The sequence below is a fragment of the Helianthus annuus genome, chromosome 16 (assembly GCF_002127325.2).
Source record: "Helianthus annuus cultivar XRQ/B chromosome 16, HanXRQr2.0-SUNRISE, whole genome shotgun sequence".
In the NCBI taxonomy this organism is placed as follows: Eukaryota; Viridiplantae; Streptophyta; class Magnoliopsida; order Asterales; family Asteraceae; genus Helianthus; species Helianthus annuus.
The window spans coordinates 92,361,204-92,372,441 of record NC_035448.2 but is presented as its reverse complement, the minus strand read 5'-3'; positions in this window follow the sequence as shown (position 1 = coordinate 92,372,441).

Below are 11,238 nucleotides of genomic sequence, written 5' to 3'. Positions count from 1 at the left end.
GGGAATACTGCACACGGGAAGACATTCACAAGTTGGAAGATGAGTTGTACCATCTGAAAATGACTGGGTCAGAGATTGAAGCTTATACCAAAACGTCAAACGAGTTGGCTGTGCTGTGCCCAACTATGGTGGACCCTCCAATCAAGCGCATTGAGTTGTATCTCAAAGGGTTAGCGTCGGAAATTCAGAGCCATGTGACATCGGCTAATCTTGACAACATCCAGGCTATTCAACGCCTCGCTCATCGCCTCACGGATCAGGCAGTGGAGCAGAACAGACTGCCTAAACGTATCAGCGCTACCGCTACCGTTACCACTTCTGCTACTCCGGTTACTCCCAGTGACAACAAGAGAAAATGGGAGGGGGATTCCAGCAAGGGATCAGCTTCAGTTCAGTCACAAGTTCAGCAACGAAAGACTGATAGTTATCAGAGTCCCAGTCAGCACTCTTCAGGCAGCCACAGGCAGGGTGGATATCGAGGGAACCTCCCAAAGTGCAACAACTGCAACAGACACCACAGTGGCCAGTGTAACAAGGGTCGCTGTCAAAGATGCCTCAAGATGGGTCACGAGGCCAAGGATTGTAGGAGCCCTCGGCCTGCGAATCAGAATCAGCAGCAGCCACAAGCACAACAGAATCAGCAACAGGGCAATAGGGGATGTTTTCATTGTGGTGCTGAAGGTCACTTCAAAAGACACTGCCCTCAGCTGAACCGGAACCAGAACAACAACAACAACAACAACAACAATAACAACAATCAGGGAAACGACAACAACAACAACGGTGGGAACAACAACGGTAATGAAGCAAGGGGTCGTGTTTGTGTTGGGGCAGGGTGAAGCGAGAAATGATCCCAACGTAGTCATGGGTAAGTTTCTTCTTGACGACTTTTATGTTACTGTATTGTTTGATTCGGGTGCGGATACAAGTTACGTGTCATTGAAAGTTAGCCAAATGTTAAAACGTGCACCAACTCCCCTAAACACCAAACATTTCGTAGAGTTAGCTAATGGTAAAAGTCTAGAGGCCACACATATAGTTCAGGGTTGTAATCTTATCCTCGCTGGTCAGACTTTCTCCATCGACCTCATTCCTATAGTTCTGGGTAGTTTTGATGTCGTCGTTGGCATGGATTGGTTGTCCAAGCAGCAAGCAGAGATCCTATGTAAGGAGAAGATCATTCGTATTCCTCGTCCTGGTCAAGAACCTCTCGAAGTTCAAGGCGACAAGAGTGGTGCTGTGGTTGGCATCATCTCTTTCTTGAAGGCTCAGAAATGTTTACGGAAGAGTCATACTGCCATTTTGGCACTAGTTACTGATGCATCGACAAAGGAGAAAAGGATAGAGGATATTCCAGTTGTACGCGAATTTCCTCAAGTGTTTCCTGAAGATTTACCTGGTCTACCGCCTCATCGCCAGGTCGAGTTTCAAGTCGAGCTAGCTCCAGGAGCAGCACCTATAGCTCGCGCACCGTACTGTTTAGCTCCAACTGAACTGGAGGAACTGTCAAAGCAACTACAAGAGCTCTTGGATAAGGGCTTTATTCGTCCAAGCTCTTGGCCTTGGGGAGCTCCAGTACTATTTGTGAAAAAGAAGGATGGAACTTTCAGGATGTGTATAGACTACCGCGAACTGAACAAGGTCACAATGAAGAACCGTTATCCTCTTCCTCGTATTGACGACTTATTCGACCAGTTGCAAGGGTCAAGTTACTACTCCAAGATTGATCTAAGGTCAGGTTACCATCAGCTGAGAGTCCGGGATGAGGACGTCTCCAAGACAGCATTCAGAACTCGCTACGGTCACTACGAGTTTCTAGTCATGCTATTCGGGCTTACGAACGCGCCTGCAGTTTTCATGGATCTTATGAACAGGGTGTGCAAACCCTATATTGACAAGTTCGTCAATGTCTTCATCGACGACATTCTGATCTACTCCAAGAGTCAGGAGGAGCACGAGCAGCACTTACGTCTTATCTTGGAACTACTTCAAAAGGAACAAATGTACGCCAAGTTTTCAAAATGCGACTTCTGGCTTCATGAAGTCCACTTCTTAGGCCATGTGGTGAACAGGGATGGGATTCATGTTGATCCATCTAAGGTAGATTCGATCAGGAACTGGCCTGCACCGCGTACACCAACTGAAATACGCTAATTCTTGGGTCTGGCGGGTTACTACAGACGATTCATCAAAGACTTCTCAAAGATCGCACAGCCGCTTACAATGCTGACACAGAAAGGTGTTACCTATCGTTGGGGTAATACACAAGAAACTGCTTTTCAGTACCTGAAGGATAGGCTATGCAGCGCGCCTATTCTCTCATTGCCAGAGGGCACAGACGATTTTGTGGTCTATTGTGACGCATCGATACAGGGGCTTGGTTGTGTATTGATGCAGCGTGATAAAGTTATTGCCTACGCTTCACGGCAACTCAAAGTACATGAACGGAACTACACGACGCATGATTTAGAGCTGGGAGATGTTGTTTTCGCGCTCAAGATTTGGCGACACTACCTGTACGGTACCAAGTGCACTATTTGTCACACCCCCAAAATCCACCATGCGGAGTACCACCGCTTGGAGGCGTGACGTGACCAGGATCGAGCCACCAATCATATCGAACAACATAATTAAGTAATTAAAACCAAACACAATACGATTGGTGACCAAAAGGAAGTAAACCGATTTTAGCTAAACAGCGGAAGCATAAAACATAAGTTCAAAACATAGTCCATAGTTCAAAAGTTTAAAGTCCAAAACGTAGATTTAAATAGTTCATAAAGTTTATTTATTAAATGCGGGACATGTCAGTTCGCATCCCACAACGACCACCTCCATATGTAAGCTCCATGCATTTAGCGACCTGTAAGGCATGTAACAACGAGTCAACAACAAAGTTGAGTGAGTTCACGTTTGGTTGTTTAGTTTTAAGTTGTTTTCCGAAAACGTGGTTTGTCTTTCGTTGGCGTAATTGCCGTGGGGGTTACCCTGTGGTTGAAAGAAAGTTTAACCAGTTCATTCTTTATTACCCATACCCTGTTCATGATTAGTGGGGGCTTCCCCATGTGAACTACTAGACCGTATGATATCGACTACTACGCAAGTAAGTTGTGCCCTACATCAGTGTCTATCATCACTGATGGTTTGCCATAGTCCATTAGTACACGCCCGTCCGACTGGCACGGTGTGAGGTTTGTTAAACCTAATAGCGCTATTAACTAATGACCCGCTCGCCATTGGCCTCGGCGATTAAGTCGATATAAAATGAGGGACTTATGATAGAGTTTTGTCTAGTAAGTTTTAAGGTTGTTGTCCTACCCAAGGAGGATGAACGTGCGTAGTTCTACCCAAGGAGAATACGCAGGAGTAATATTGGCATCCTACCCAAGGAGGATGGCCGTACATATCCTACCCAAGGAGGATATGTAGATTTAGTTTTAAATTCTTTAACCCATTCCCAAACCACCGGGAATCCCATGCCTTAGAAAGTGTGTGAACTCACCTCGGTTTGCTCGGTTAGATTCTCAAATATAGCTAACAGTCAAGGTCTGTCAATCACGTCCTAGTATGATTTACCAGTTAGTCATTTAGTGGTTTTCAAATAGAACACAAAGTTCCTACACGTATCTATCACACAACATGCATCACCGTAACGGCTTATGCCCATCTAAGTTTCCCATCCATTCCCCACTCAAAATCAAACATACGATAATGCACATAACATATATAACATGTTAGATCATTCACGGATAGCATACTCGACATTTAGACACACAAGGTCACAACTTATATCAATTCAGCATTAATATTCAAAACCGGCAGTTTTCGGTCGTCTTAATAAAATAGTTAAATTATTCCAAAAATTCCCAAATTTTTACAAGATGTCTTAAACGTTCCATATTTTATTGTGTAAAAATATCGGGGTCCAGTTCACTACCAATATTTTATAACAATTCATATTCCGGACTGAACTCAGATTTATGAATTTCTGACCACAGTCCACGGAACAATTCATTAAAAATTCATCGAGTGTCCGATTTACGAAATTCCAGTGGGGTAATTACACATGCATCGGTTGTCATCTACTGTACAAATTTCATGGTCCGATTCATCACAAAACTCAGGTTATGACTGAAAGTACGACACCCATTTATTGCTGTCAAAATTCAGCTTAAGTTGCTGTTACAATTTAACACTTTAAAAATAGTAAACGAAGTCCAAAAATTACGATTCCGGTGCCATTAGAACCGTATTTCATAATATCACATTTTAGACTTAAAATATCAGTTTTTCGTTAGGTTTATGACTTGTTTACAGCCAACTGAAGTTGGCTGTAAAACTTGGACAGATTCTGATTTTTAGTGTTTAACCTTCTAAATCGTGTTCGATCGATACCGTTAACAAGTTTAGTATTCACAACAACATCAAACATTAATATTATCCAGCAATACTTCAGATCATCAACCAATAATCATAATCACACAGGATCTACATGCTTTACACTAATATTCATTCATTAACCACCTTGTTCATCATTTTAGTAGACTTTTAGATTTGGATCTTGTATGTTCATAATTTTTAACCGACTAATCTCTTATTAACCACATCAAACATGAACAAGAAGTTGATTAGAAGCACTTACAACTAGCACAAGGCTAGGGAAGATCAAAGGCGTAAAAGTGGTGGATAAAAGCAAGATAACGAGGTCCTTCGCCTTCCGTTAGCTCCAAGACTCCTTATGCGTGACCCGAAAGACTTGTGTATGCTTGGAATGAGGAGATCAAGAGCCGAAAATGGATGTAGTGGCAAGGGGGTGTTCGGCCGTGAGCTAGGGAGGAGAGGAGAGAAAGAGAGTTTTGGTGGAATGGTGGTATTTATAAGATCTTCCATATAGCATATTCCTAGCATATTCCAAGCATATTCCTAGCATATTCCTAGCATATTCCTTAGGATATTCCTTAGCATATTCCTAGCATATTCCTTAGGATATTCCTTAGCATATTCCTTATCATATTCCTTAGCACATTCCTTAGCATATTCCTTAGCATATTCCTTAGCATATTCCTTAGCATATTCCTTAGCATATTCCTTAGCATATTCCTTAGCATATTCCTTAGGATATTAACAAATACGTGTAAGCATAACACAGATATCAGAAAGCAGTTATGTGACACTTCGGACCTTCCCGGGGAAACTTTCTTGATGCAACGTTTCACGTACGTATTTTATTAAATGAAAACGATGAATTATTTGTTATTATGTGTTATATGCCGATTTACTTTTGTGTGTATATGTATATATATATATATATATATATATAAACCCGACTCGAGACCTCAACCCGACTCGAGACCATGGTCTCGAGTGAACATTAGTATTGGGCCGGCTAGGCCTTGGCCTTGTAGGAATTAAACCCAACCCGGAACCCTTAGCCCAACTCGGAACATTATATAAACCCAACCCCACCTCCCTTAATCATTTTACACACCCTCTTCTCACACTCTCCTCTCATCTTCTTCACTAAACCCCAAAACCCTAAAGCTCTAGCAACCAAGACCACTCTTCTCATCCTTCTCCTTCTTCTCGGGTCAACCAACATCAAGAACCTACTCGGTTTTAGCTCGGAACCGCCAACCGGAAGCTCATTCATCGATCCATCATACCCGCACACCTTGAATCTATAGCCGGTTAGTGGTTTTAGCTCTTTCTAGATGTTCATGTGTTAGTAAGGTCACTATATGTTACCATGATTCTTGCTTGTATTAATATAGGATGATGGTATAAATTTCGGATAAAAGATTTGATGCTTGATTATGTTTGAAAAGTATGCCTAGATAACTTAGGGTGAATGTTTATGAAAGTATGTGAGTATTCGGTTTTGTGGGGAGATAGTTTTGTTTCCGGTTAACAAGGGTTTGGTTAAAGGGGATTTGGACATGATGTTGGATTGAGTGTTCATGACTTTCATGATTTGAGATTGTGGTTAAATATTGCTTGAATAACCTGATTTTGGTTAATTGTCATTTGGATACTTGTGATTGAATATGTTGAATGTGTGAAGAACAATTTGAATGTGTTATGAACATGATAAATATTTGAAATTGTGCTTGTTTGATCTGTTTTGGTTTGTAATCAGACAAGAAAACATGTTTTAGTGGAAATGGTACATATTGGTTTCATGAAAATGCATTTCCATTGGTTCGTACATATGACAGGTTCTAGAAGGTCTTCATGCACACGTAACTACGGTTGCGAGTCGCAACCTTTGGTTGCTACTCGAGACCGCACCAAGATTTGTCGAGACCTCCCGGTTGCGAGTCGTAATCAACGCGTATCGATCTGATTGCGAGTCGTAACCACAGCTGCTTTGTCGGAATCGCCGGTTGCGAGTCGGAATCTCTGATTGCGAGTCGCAACCAAAGCATGACGAACCGAGACCTCGGTTGCGAGTCGCAACCTTGGTTGCGAGTCACCTCCGTCTCGACTGGGCTAATATTGGGCCAATGTACTTGTTGGATTGTCTGTTAACTGGATTGCTTGTGTAACTGCTTAGGCCCAATAGCCCCACTGTTTGTATGTTGGACTTCCTGTTGACTGGGCTGCATGTCTACCTGCTACTGTGGTTATCTGCATTTACGTTAAGTGTGTCTTATACGTGTTTACTTGTACCCGACTTGACCCATATTTGGTAACCATGTTAGGACGTGGTGACCAACATACTTAACCAAGTAACGTATCATACCGAGCAACCCAAGGTGAGTTCACAACTTAAAAAGCATGCGTCCCGGTGGTTTGGGACACGAGACTAAAACAACCCTATCCCCTTGTAAAGGGGATACCGTCTACACTCCTTCCCTAGTTATTGGGAAACAAACTTACTTTATCTTCCCTTGTATTGGGAAACCTTTTTAGTTAATTACTGTTTATACGGATTGCAACTAACGGCACTAAACGCAACTCTATCACTCAAGTCCCTACTACATAATACCGATTAGTCGCCGGTGCCAGGCGAACGGGTTATTAGTTGATAGCGCTATTTAGGTTTTACCAGCCTCACACCGTGCCATGGTATGGGATCGGTCGTGAACTAATGTACTCAGGCATCCGTCAATGATGATAGAACATTGACATCGGGGCATCCTGCGGAAACGCATTCGGTTACCTAGTGTTCGGTATTGGAAAACAGTTTAGTCGCTAACTTTTGGGGTAGCTCCCCATGGCATGTATAAACGGATAAATTAACTGGTGAAACGAGTTTTTGGAATTTAAAACTGGACAACTAGTGAACTCACTCAGCATTATTGTTGACCCCTTTACTGCATGCTTTGCAGGTGGCCAGTGACTGGAGCAGCTACTTGGGATGTGTAGTGGTCGTCTGCCCGTGTGTTGGGCATTTATTATGCTTACCTTATGAACACTGTTTAAAAACTATTTAATTATGCTTCCGCTACTTGTTACTGTTTAAACTTTAAAACCTTTAACTCTGAACTTGATATTTGCTAATTTTTATGGTTAGCAAGTATTACTTTAATATTAACCAATGCTTAGTATAATTGGTGGCTGGATCCTGGTCAGTCACGCCCCCGAAGCGGGTGTTATCCGCGGGTGGATTTTGGGGGTGTGACAGATTGGTATCAGAGCCATTGGTTATAGTGAACTTGGTTTTAAAAAGGGGAAAAATCTTTTTGAGAAAAACCAGACTATAACCCGTGACTCGTGACGACACTACACTCCAAGTACAAGGCTCGACTTATCTGACCTCATAGCTCGGACCCATAGTTACTTGCTTACTTGTCTTATGCTTTCTGCTTTACGATACGTACTAGTTACCTGATTAGATAGATGCGTCTTCTCTCTTCTATCTTATTCTCGCTATGTTACGACATCACACTCATACTATGTTTTCTGGTTATGAAGACAATGAGTGGACGCGGACGAGGAAACGTCAACATGACCCCGGCTCAGTTCACTAGCCTGCTCAACACTGTGGCTGCAGCTTTCGCAGCTCACCCGATAGGTCAGCCTGCACCTGTGCAACCACGTGTTTGTACCTTCAAGACCTTTATGGATTGCAAGCCTCTTCCTTTCAATGGCACGGAGGGTGCCATAGGCCTTCTGCACTGGATTGAGAAGGTCGAAGCTGTTTTTGCTGTCTGTGAATGCCCAACTGCTAATTGGGTGAAGTTTGCTACTGGTACTCTAGAGGGAAGCGCACTTTCATGGTGGAAGGCGCAAATTCAAATGCTTGGCTTGGAGACTGCAAACGCTACTGCGTGGGAAGATTTCAAGGATATGATCAAGGAAGAGTACTGTCACAGGGATGACATCCACAAGCTTGAGAATGAGTACTATGAACTCAAGATGGTTGGGTCAGAGATTGAGACCTACACCAAGCTGTCCAACGACTATGCTGCTCTTTGTCCAAACATGTCTCGACCTATGTATCGAAGAATCGAACTGTACATCAAGGGTCTGGCTCCAGAAATCCGAAGCCATGTAACTTCAGCCAACCACACTACCATTCAGCCGATCGTTCGACTTGCTCACAAACTCACCGATCAGGCTGTGGAAGAGGGCAGGTTGCCCAAAAGGATCAGTGCTGCGGAAGGAAGTCCTAGTGACAACAAACGGAAGTGGGATGGAAATCAGGGCAAGGATGCTAACCCTACTCAAGCCCCAGCTCAGCAAAGGAAAACTGACAACAGCAAAGGCACTCAGCAACAGGGCGGCTACCGGGGAAACTACCCTAAGTGCAACAAGTGTAACAGGCACCACAATGGGGCATGTAACAAGGGTCAGTGTCAGCGATGCCACAAGATGGGGCACGAAGCCAAGGATTGCAGAAGTCAGTTCCCAGCAAGGCAGAATCAGCAACAACCCCAACAGCAACAGCAGCAGGGAAACAACAGAGCATGTTTTAAATGTGGGGCAACAGGGCACATGCGAAAGGATTGCCCTGAACTGAATCAGAATCGCAACAACAATCAGGGGGCTGGGAACAATGAGCAAAACAACAATGCTGGGAATGCAAGGGGCAGAGCTTTCGTGATTGGAGCTGGAGAAGCGAGGAACGATCCCAACGTCGTGGCGGGTAAGTTCCTACTTGATGATCGTTATGTTTCTGTGTTATTTGATTCCGGTGCCGATGCCAGTTATGTATCCCTTCGCATTAGTAAGAAACTTAAGCATTCGCCCGCATTATTAAGTTCTAAGCATACCGTCGAGATAGCTAATGGTAAGAACATCGAGGCCACGCACGTGATCCACGACTGCACCCTAGAATTGTCTGGCCATACGTTTAGTATAGATCTCTTCCCTGTCAAACTCGGAAGCTTCGACGTCGTCATTGGTATGGATTGGTTATCCAAACATCGTGCTGAGATCCTCTGTCAAGAGAAAGCAGTTCGCATACCTCGTCGTTCCGGTCAACCCCTCATCGTCAAAGGCAACAAAGGTGGAGAAGTCACAGGCATTATCTCGCTTCTAAAAGCCCAGAAGTGTTTACAGAAAGGGCACACCGCTATCCTAGCACTCGTCACCAATACTCGCGAAAAGGAAAAGAGGATTGAAGATTTTCCTGTAGTACGCGATTATCCCGAGGTATTTCCTGAGGAATTACCTGGACTCCCTCCTCACCGTCAGGTCGAATTCCAAATCGAGCTAGCTCCCGGAGCAGCACCCATAGCTCGTGCACCGTACCGATTGGCTCCTGCAGAACTGAAGGAACTCTCTACGCAACTACAAGAACTATTGGATAAAGGATTTATCCGTCCTAGTTCATCACCCTGGGGAGCCCCAGTACTCTTTGTTAAAAAGAAGGATGGCACATTCCGAATGTGCATCGACTACCGTGAGTTGAACAAGGTTACCATCAAGAATCGTTACCCTCTCCCGCGCATCGACGACCTATTCGATCAGCTGCAAGGATCGAGCTACTATTCTAAGATCGACCTGCGATCAGGTTATCATCAGCTGAGAGTTCGTAATAAAGACATCTCCAAGACTGCATTCAGGACTCGTTATGGTCATTACGAGTTCCTCGTTATGCCTTTTGGAATGACTAACGCACCTGCAGTGTTCATGGATCTTATGAACCGCGTATGTAAGCCTTACCTCGACAAGTTCGTGATTGTGTTTATCGACGACATCTTGATTTATTCAAAAAGTCAAGAAGAGCATGAACAGCACCTACGCCTTATCCTCGAACTCCTTCGCAACGAGCAACTGTACGCCAAATTCTCTAAATGTGACTTTTGGCTTCGAGAAGTCCATTTCCTCGGCCATGTAGTTAATAAGAACGGAATTCATGTCGACCCAGCTAAGAGCGAATCGATAAAGAACTGGCCTACGCCTAAGACTCCCACTGAAGTTCGCCAATTCTTGGGTTTGGCGGGCTACTACCGCAGATTCATTCAGGGATTCTCAAAGATTGCACAACCTCTCACAACACTCACTCAGAAAGGCGTCGCCTACAAGTGGAATGCAGCGCAGGAATCTGCTTTTCAGAGGCTTAAGGATAACCTCTGTAGCGCTCCTATTCTCACGTTGCCTGACGGCACTGACGACTTTGTGGTTTACTGCGATGCGTCTATTCATGGACTCGGTTGCGTGTTAATGCAACGCGAGAAAGTTATTGCCTACGCCTCACGACAACTCAAGACGCATGAAAAGAACTACACGACGCACGACTTGGAACTAGGAGCAGTGGTTTTTGCTCTTAAGATATGGAGACATTACCTGTACGGTACCAAGTGCACTATTTACACCGATCACAGGAGTCTCGAGCATATCTTTAGGCAAAAGGAATTGAACATGCGACAGCGTCGATGGGTCGAACTCTTGAATGACTACGAATGCGCCATCAAGTATCATCCGGGCAAGGCCAATGTCGTGGCAGACGCCCTCAGTCGAAAGGACACCGTACCAAAGCGCGTGCGAGCACTGCAACTTACCATCCAGTCTAACCTCCCTACCCAGATTCGAAATGCTCAAGTTGAAGCATTGAAGCCGGAAAACATCAGGGCTGAGTCTCTGCGTGGATCGAGACAGCAAATGGAACAGAAAGAAGATGGTGCTTACTATGTGACAGGGCGTATCTGGGTTCCACTCTTTGGAGATTTACGCGAACTCGTGATGGACGAAGCCCACAAGTCCCGCTACTCAGTACATCCTGGTTCGGACAAGATGTACCATGATTTAAAGACTACCTACTGGTGGCCTGGTATGAAGGCCCACATA